Source organism: Leucopleurus acutus (genome assembly GCF_964270905.1).
Source record: "Leucopleurus acutus genome assembly, chromosome: 14".
Classification (NCBI taxonomy): Eukaryota; Metazoa; Chordata; class Mammalia; order Artiodactyla; family Delphinidae; genus Leucopleurus; species Leucopleurus acutus.
In genome coordinates this window covers 43,906,460-43,913,981 of record NC_139156.1, presented here as the reverse complement: position 1 = coordinate 43,913,981, position 7,522 = coordinate 43,906,460, and the positions used below count along the sequence as shown (strand labels likewise).

At 45.0% G+C, this 7,522-nt stretch overlaps 1 pseudogene across 1 annotated transcript; it reads left to right on the top strand.

Annotated features, from left to right (window-relative positions):
* Positions 1–518: 518 nt before the first annotated feature.
* Positions 519–1,394, top strand: LOC309971784 (dual specificity protein phosphatase 18-like; annotated as a pseudogene). The gene is made up of 2 exons: positions 519–710; positions 866–1,394. The product of its transcript is annotated as a dual specificity protein phosphatase 18-like (transcript).
* The last annotated feature ends 6,128 nt before the right edge of the window (positions 1,395–7,522 follow it).

Below are 7,522 nucleotides of genomic sequence, written 5' to 3'. Positions count from 1 at the left end.
TGTCAGTAACAGCAACAGCCGGTGGGGAACTCTCCAGGTACTTGAGAAAAAGTAGCCAACGTGAGTATTTGCTTTTATGGAGACACAGATGTGTCTTGGAAAATCAGTAAAATACTCTAGGTAGTTGAGGACATTATTTTCTCGTGCTTCTGGATTGTTTTTTGAGAGTCTTTCATTTGGCTTTTGGGGCCCAGCTCTCAGAGCTGTTTAGATGACCTTACTGAGATGACCCAGGTAACCGGTGTCTGTCCCATCCTAAAGTTTTCCAGAGAGGGCTTTTTTCTTAAAGATCCATTCCAATGCTAAGTGCTCCCATTCTCAATAGTATTTGTTCTGGATTTAATATCTAATACAGGAGACTAAATGGGGTTTCTTCTCTTTGTGCTTAGAAGAGATAGTAAACTGCATTCCAAATTCCTTAAGAAATTTGGAGGAATCACCTAATTATTTATAATGCTCAACAAAAATCAATGCAGACTTCTTGACAGGGGTAGCCGTGAGGCCTGTCATGATCGTGGATGGGTAACCAGGTGGGCCGGGGCCCAAACAGTGCCGGGTCAGGAAGGCAGAGGCCGGGCTTTCTCCGAAGACCAGGCAGGGCCCATTCAGGCCTGCCATGGAAACCAGAGCAACGCCGGACCAGCGGGAATTGTGGCTCCCATGTCGCGACCTGTCGTTTCTCTCCCGGACCCTTTCCCCGAGATTTCTTGGTGTGGCTGCTCCCTAAAGGAGCCCACCTGCCGATGGTTGAGAGTTTTCAGTGGACTCAGCCCAGGAGAAAGATGCAGCCCTTGCTCCTTGCTGGCTGCTGCCCCTCCGCCTTGGTGACCGCACCCGGGGTGCCCTCCTGGTTCGGTTCCTACAGCCCTCGGCCAGCGGCCTCTCACAGAACACCAGCAGCCTGTACACCAGCAACGGTGTGGCCGCCAGCAACAAGCTCAGGCTGTCCTGCAACCAGATCACCGCGGTCATCAACGTCTCGGTGGAGGTAGAGAACACCTTATACCAGGACACCCAGTAGCTGCAGGTGCTTGTGGCCGATGCACCCATCTCGTGCCTCTGCGACTTCCTGGGCCCCATTGCTGAGGGCACCCACGATCCAGAGATGAAGCAGGGCCGCCCTCTGCTGTGCAGAGTCGCCGTTTCTGCTCCAGTGCTCGGCCGCCCTCAGCTCTGCTGCCTTGCGAAGGACCAGGCCTGGCCCTGCCAGACACCCATGGCGGGACTAGGCCGTGCCTGCACTCATCCTGCCCAACAACGGTTTTGGGGAGCAGTTTGTCCACTAGGAGTTCCAGCTGTTTGGCAAGAACACTGCACACACCGTCAACTCCCTGATGGACGTGATCCCTAACGTCTATGAGAAAGAGGTTGGTTTGATGGCAGCCAAACGGTGAGCCATCCTGGCGAGCCCCTGCCCCAGGGGTCAGAGGTGCGGGTCTGCAGTTGATCCTACACCAAGATCTGAACTTGAACATTCTACTTTAGTTGATATAGAAAATCTGATGATGGCTCTTATAAGGCCAAGAAAAAAGGGAGGGTGACTGCAGTGTTTAACCTTATAATCCGTAACTTTGAAGGATAAAACTCCCTAAATATAAGATGGTGAAAATAAGTTTCCTACCCTGTGAGTGCCAGGGCACAACTACTGGGGCCAGGCCAGGGAGGAGGTGAGGCAGGTGGTGCCCATCCAGCCGTGCTCAGTGCAAGTGGCAGACCTGGAGTCTAACAGCCCTCCCCCCATCCCACTTCTCAGGAGCAAGTCAGCCAGAATCCCACTTCATTCTTTGGAGTGCAGAGCCAGGGCCTTAGGCATCATGGCTCCTGTACCTCTCACAGTAAGTGCCAATTTGCTAGATAAGTGATCAAGTGGTGCTCTGGGAGCCCTGGGAGCCTCAGGCCACCCTTCCCCCGACCTTCAACCATAGCAGTCTAACTCTGGGTTTATAGATTGGACTGAAGCATAAGATAGTTTTTGAAGAAAGCATTTCATTACATAAAATTTAAAAATAAATTTTGAGTGCTGTTCCAGATGGCAAGGTGTCAAGGTGCCTGTGGTGACTTCCCAGCAGCCTTTGATGAAAGGTGGCATTAGTCCCTTTCTCTGGGGCTGAGTGCTGAGAGAGCAGGCTTGATGTCAGGCCTCAAGGTTTTCCCTTGGCTTGGAAGGTTGGAGGTGTGGGCTGGGACCTGGTGCTGTCATCACGTGACCTGTAGCTTCTCAGAGGTTCCGTTTCCTTATCAGTCTCCATAGTGACAGCCCTTCTCTCCCAGAGTTGTGGGATTAAAGGACTGCTAGCAGTGTGACTGGCACAGGGTATTTGCGTAGAGTAAAGGGCGGCTCTTAGTATTAATGCTACTCTCAGGCCCTGCTGGTCCTTGGTCCGTGCCTTCATCCTCATAACAGCATTTCCCCCATCTATGCACAGCCCTTTATCGTTTGCAAAGTGATGTTCCCCCAAATCATCCATCCTGTGGGGGGAGGGGGAAGTTTAAGTTCCTTTCAGACGGTATGTCAGGGCAAGCCTAGATTTAGCAGCCTTTTCAGAATCCCATTGTATATCCAAAGGTTGTGAAGCAAGGAGCATGATTCCAGCTATTCCTCAAACATCTTGTTTAGAATCATTGACCATTTAAACCAGTGCTTCAGTCTGGCTAACCACCAAGCTGTACAGGGGCACTTGCCCAAGGGACAATAGAGTTGGCCCTACCACTAGGCCCTGGAATGTGGGATTGTTTAAACTCCTCAGGTACCTAACCATGTGGCTTGGGACCAACTATTCTAAATGAAAGTTCTGCAGACAATATATGAAATAAAGCAAAGCACAACTGCTCTGACTGATGCAGAGCTGTGGGTCTGGAGCCCAGTGGAGGCTGAACATTCTTTCTCTTCAAATGTGCCCCTACCTCACAAAGAAGTGCCCAGGGATGAAACCGGGGAGAGAGATGAATGAAAAATCACTGCTCTGGACTGATCTTGTTTTACAGATGGAAAAACAGTCCCACAGAATATCAGGGCTGATGTGGCAGAGCCCCCCAAAGCAGCCTCTCTGGCAGAAACTCAGATGGAAAATGTAAAGTACTTTTTAAGAGAAATTTATTTGGATATATAGCCAAATCTTAGTTTCGTTTGAAAAAATTCCAAGTTAACATACCATAAAATTAAAATTTTTTTGGATGTACAAGTTCTAAGGGTTTGACACATGTAAGGTTTTATATAACCATCACCAATCAGAACACAGAGCAGTTCCCTTACTCCTAAATATTCTCTCATGCTTCCGCTCTGTAGTCAAGCCCTCACACCACCCCAACCTCTGGCAAACAGTGATCTGTTTTCCATCCCTGTGGAGTTGCCTTTTCTAAGGTGTCACATAAATGTAGTCATGCATGATTTGACCTCTGGAGGCTGGCTTCTTTCCCTGGGCATGATGTCTTGGAGATTCATCCATGATGTTGCTTTGTGGTGGTGTTCCATGGTATGGATATACCGGTTTGTTTTACATTCACCAGGTGAAAGATATGGGTTTTTTCCATTTTTCCGGTGATTGTGAATAAAGCTTCTATGAACATTTATGTAAAAAAAATTCAGTGCATATCAGCATTTATTTGCAACAGATATATGGCCGGTCATTTCTAAATGGAAGTAAGAATGCTGAAAAAAATTTTGAGAATAGTATATTAGGCGCAAGTATCACAATTTCTAATCTGTCGTAGCTAGGTCTGATATCCCATTAATAGGGCTGGATTCATGGGCATGTGACTTATACAGTCTCACAAGACCCGTGTGTAGAAGGGCTCTCACTTGGTTTAATGCTCGGCTGGAACTATCTTGAGATTTTGCACTGGGCCCCACAAATTATGTAGTCAGATTAATAATCATAATCAATGGTAAAATTTCAAATCTCCTACTCTTTTCAAGGTCTCTTGGATGTTTACATCTCACAGTTTTTTTTTTTCCCTTTACCCTTTTGTTTCCCAATTAATAGAATTAGAATATTCTGTAAAACAGGAGCAGAACCTCTGGAGGTAAAAAAGAAGGTTATCGCTGAGAAATTTAAGAACATCTGTTCCCCCCACCTGGTAAATAAGCCTTGGCTGTTGGTACGTTTGAGGTTATGTCTGGGTCACCAGGGAGTCTAGCCATGCCTGATCTATAAGGAGTATTGAGTTGACATTTTATGGCAAAGAAGAATACCACCTGTAAGCTGTCTTTCCCTTGAAACTTCACTTGTCTCCTCTACTATGACTGTACATGATTACAGTGCTGCATAATTTTCCAAGTTATTAATTTATCGCTTTTAAAGTCTCCAAAGCCTCTTTCTCTGAGCCCAGTTTGACCAAGACTAATTGTCATGGGGTAGTGTATGAGTTTCCTAAGGCTGTCATAATAAATTGCCACAAACTTGGTGGCTTAAAAAAACAGAACTTAATTTTCTCACAGTTCTGGAGGCTAGCCAGCCAAAATCAAGACGTCAGCAGGGTTGGTTCCTTCTGGAGGCTAGGAGGGAGAATTGTTCCATGCCTCTCTCCTAGCTTCTGGTGGCTGCTGGCAGTGCTTGGCATTCCTTGGCTTATAAATGGATCATTCCAGTCTCTGCTTCCTTCTTTACGTGGACGTCCTCCCTGTGTCTCTGTGTGTTCTCTTCTTCTGTCTGTCTGCTCTCATCAGGACATGGGTCATTGGATTTAGGGCCCACCCAGATAATCCAGGATGATCGCATCTTGGGATACTTAATTCCATCAACAAAGACCTTTTTCCAAATAAGCTCACATTCACAGGATCCAGTTGGACATATATTTTGGGAGCCACAGTTCAACCCACCGCAGGTAGTATATGCCTTTTGGCCAGTAAAATCCTTTAAGCTTCTGTGAGCCAAATCATTCCTGTCTTAAATAATGTTACCTAGTCCTCTAGGGGTTGTAGCCAAAGTGAAGGATGGATCCTGGACTCACTAGTGGGCACTGGTACCAGCTTGTGCCCGAATACAGACACTGTTAAATTTCCAGGGATTTTGCAAGCCTGTTGTTTCACACAGCCATTATTAAAAGTTAAATTAGGGGCTTCCCTGGTGGCGCAGTGCCAATGCAGGGGACACGGGTTCGTGCCCCGGTCTGGGAAGATCCCACATGCCGCGGAGCAGCTGGGCCCGTGAGCCATGGCCGCTGAGCCTGCGCGTCCGGAGCCTGTGCTCCGCAACGGGAGAGGCCACAACAGTGAGAGGCTCGCGTACCGCAAAACAAAAACAAAAACCAAAAAACCAAACCAAACAAAAAAAGTTAAATTACACAAACTTACAGTTAAATAAGTTATACTAAAACCCCAAATTATATATACTCAAAACTCATCACTTCCTAATTATCTTACTTCATTTTATTATTATGCTCTCTTGAGGTTATTTACTTCTATTGTATCTTTATGGTGTGTTGCTGAGCATCTTTTTCTCAACTCCAAGTGCAGTCACACTGATAGCTTCAAATGAGCCATGGTGGGAGTATTTACACCGTGGAAATTGGCAAGTGCAACCCATCAGGGCCTACCCTCTCCCCCAGAGCCAGTTTTTAAACATTTCGCAGCACACTGCTGATCCTGGCGACCATGACAGTGTGTACCAGAAACTTCTGAGCAAGAATCAGCAAAAGCACCCCATGACTATAGATACTACATACTCTGGATGTTTAAAGTTAGCCATGATTTCAGTAAGTAATTCATTAAATATGCACAATTAAATGTGATCTACAATTTTTAACTTACTTATGACTTTACCTATTATTAAATGCACTAGCCAAAAATACCCTTTGCCAGTCTACGGCATCCTCACTTTTGTTTTTGAGAATAATGCTATTGAAACTTTTGTGATGACATAAATATTTTCAAGGTGCATAGTTGATGGTTTGTAAACACTAGCAAACTTTTTATTTGGGCCAGTTCAGGGATAAGATGACAAAGATGTTCTGTGAAACCTGGAGTTGGCCAGGCTTTTAACTTGCTGTGACCTAAGGAAATATTTTAGTTTGATCTACTTTTTCTTTTTTCTTTGGTATACATTGGCACCTCAGGCATTAGCTGGAAGTGAATTAAATGGCCCAGAAGCTGTAATTCTGCAGCCAGCATGATATTAGAATAGAATTGATTATCTGGAGGTGTTTGCATATGGAAGCAGCCCTCCTACCTATTCATTTCCATTTTAACCTAAGAGGTATGTGGGAAGCTTGTTAACACCCTTAGAGGGTTTGGTCCCTTTGCCTGTGTGACGTCTGAACCAGGCATGAATACTTAAAATCCATAAAAGAGAAATCATAAATAAAAGCAAACTTTGACAGAGGAGAAAAATGCTTCCAAAAATATTAGAAACTCCATCTTTAGGTAGTATCAAATAAAAAACAAATCCAGACTTAGGTAAGGAGGGACTTTATTTGAAAAGACTATTGCAGTTGAGAGAGGGGGGGTGACTATTAGAGTAAGAGGAAAGGAACTACTGCAACAGAAGACTCTGACCATAATAATATCTACAAATGTTGCCAAGGCCAGGCAGAAAGGGGTTTCTTTTAAAGGGAGGAGTAAACAAGGTTAGAAAGATCTGAGTGTGGGGAGTGGGGGGAGCAGGGGATTGATTGGTCAGTTCAGCAGAAAATGTCTTTTTTTCTGTGGTCAGCTGATTCTCAGGAGAGGCTGTTAAGGGGTTTTGTTCTGTGTCCCAGTGCTTGCTTAAGCTCAAGGGTGGCCCACAGTTCAGGGTCCTGGGGGAAGGAGAGAAGCCTGATGAAAGTTTGGTCAAGTCACATTAGTGTCCAGATTGTTCAGTGGGGACAAACAGTTCAAACAATATTTTATAAGACAAAGAATGGAAATTTCAAGGGTCTGTGTCTGGCCTTGTCATAGATAAACAGTGGGGTCATCCGTGGGTTTTATTGGGTTGACCAAAAGGTTTCTTTGGGTTTTTCTGTAACATCTTATATATAAGTTACATGTGAAAGGGCGATTCTTTGCAATAAGTTGTTTTCTGAAATACGAAAGGATGTATTGATCATCCCTGTTTTCCAGGAATACAGGACTCAGGTAAAGTTCTACATTTTCAGCAGCTAATGCAGTTCACTCCATATTTTACATTAGACTTCAGCTCTAATCCTGTGCTCTATTTGAGAGGCTGTCTCAGATATTGTTGTTGTTTTTTTTTTTTTTTTTAACATCTTTATTGGAGTATAATTGCTTTACAATGGTATGTTAGTTTCAGCTTCACAACAAAATGAATCAGTTATATATATACATATATTCCCATATCTCTTCCCGCTTGCGTCTCCCTCCCTCCCACCCTCCCTATCCCACCCCTCCAGGCGGTCACAAAGCACCGAGCTGATCTCCCTGTGCTATGCGGCTGCTTCCCACTAGCTATCTACCTTACGTTTGGTAGTGTATATATGTCCATGTCTCTTTATCGCTTTGTCACCGTTTACCCTTCCCCCTCCCCATAGCCTCAAGTCCATTCTCTAGTAAGTCTGTGTCTTTATTCCTGTTTCACCCCTAGGT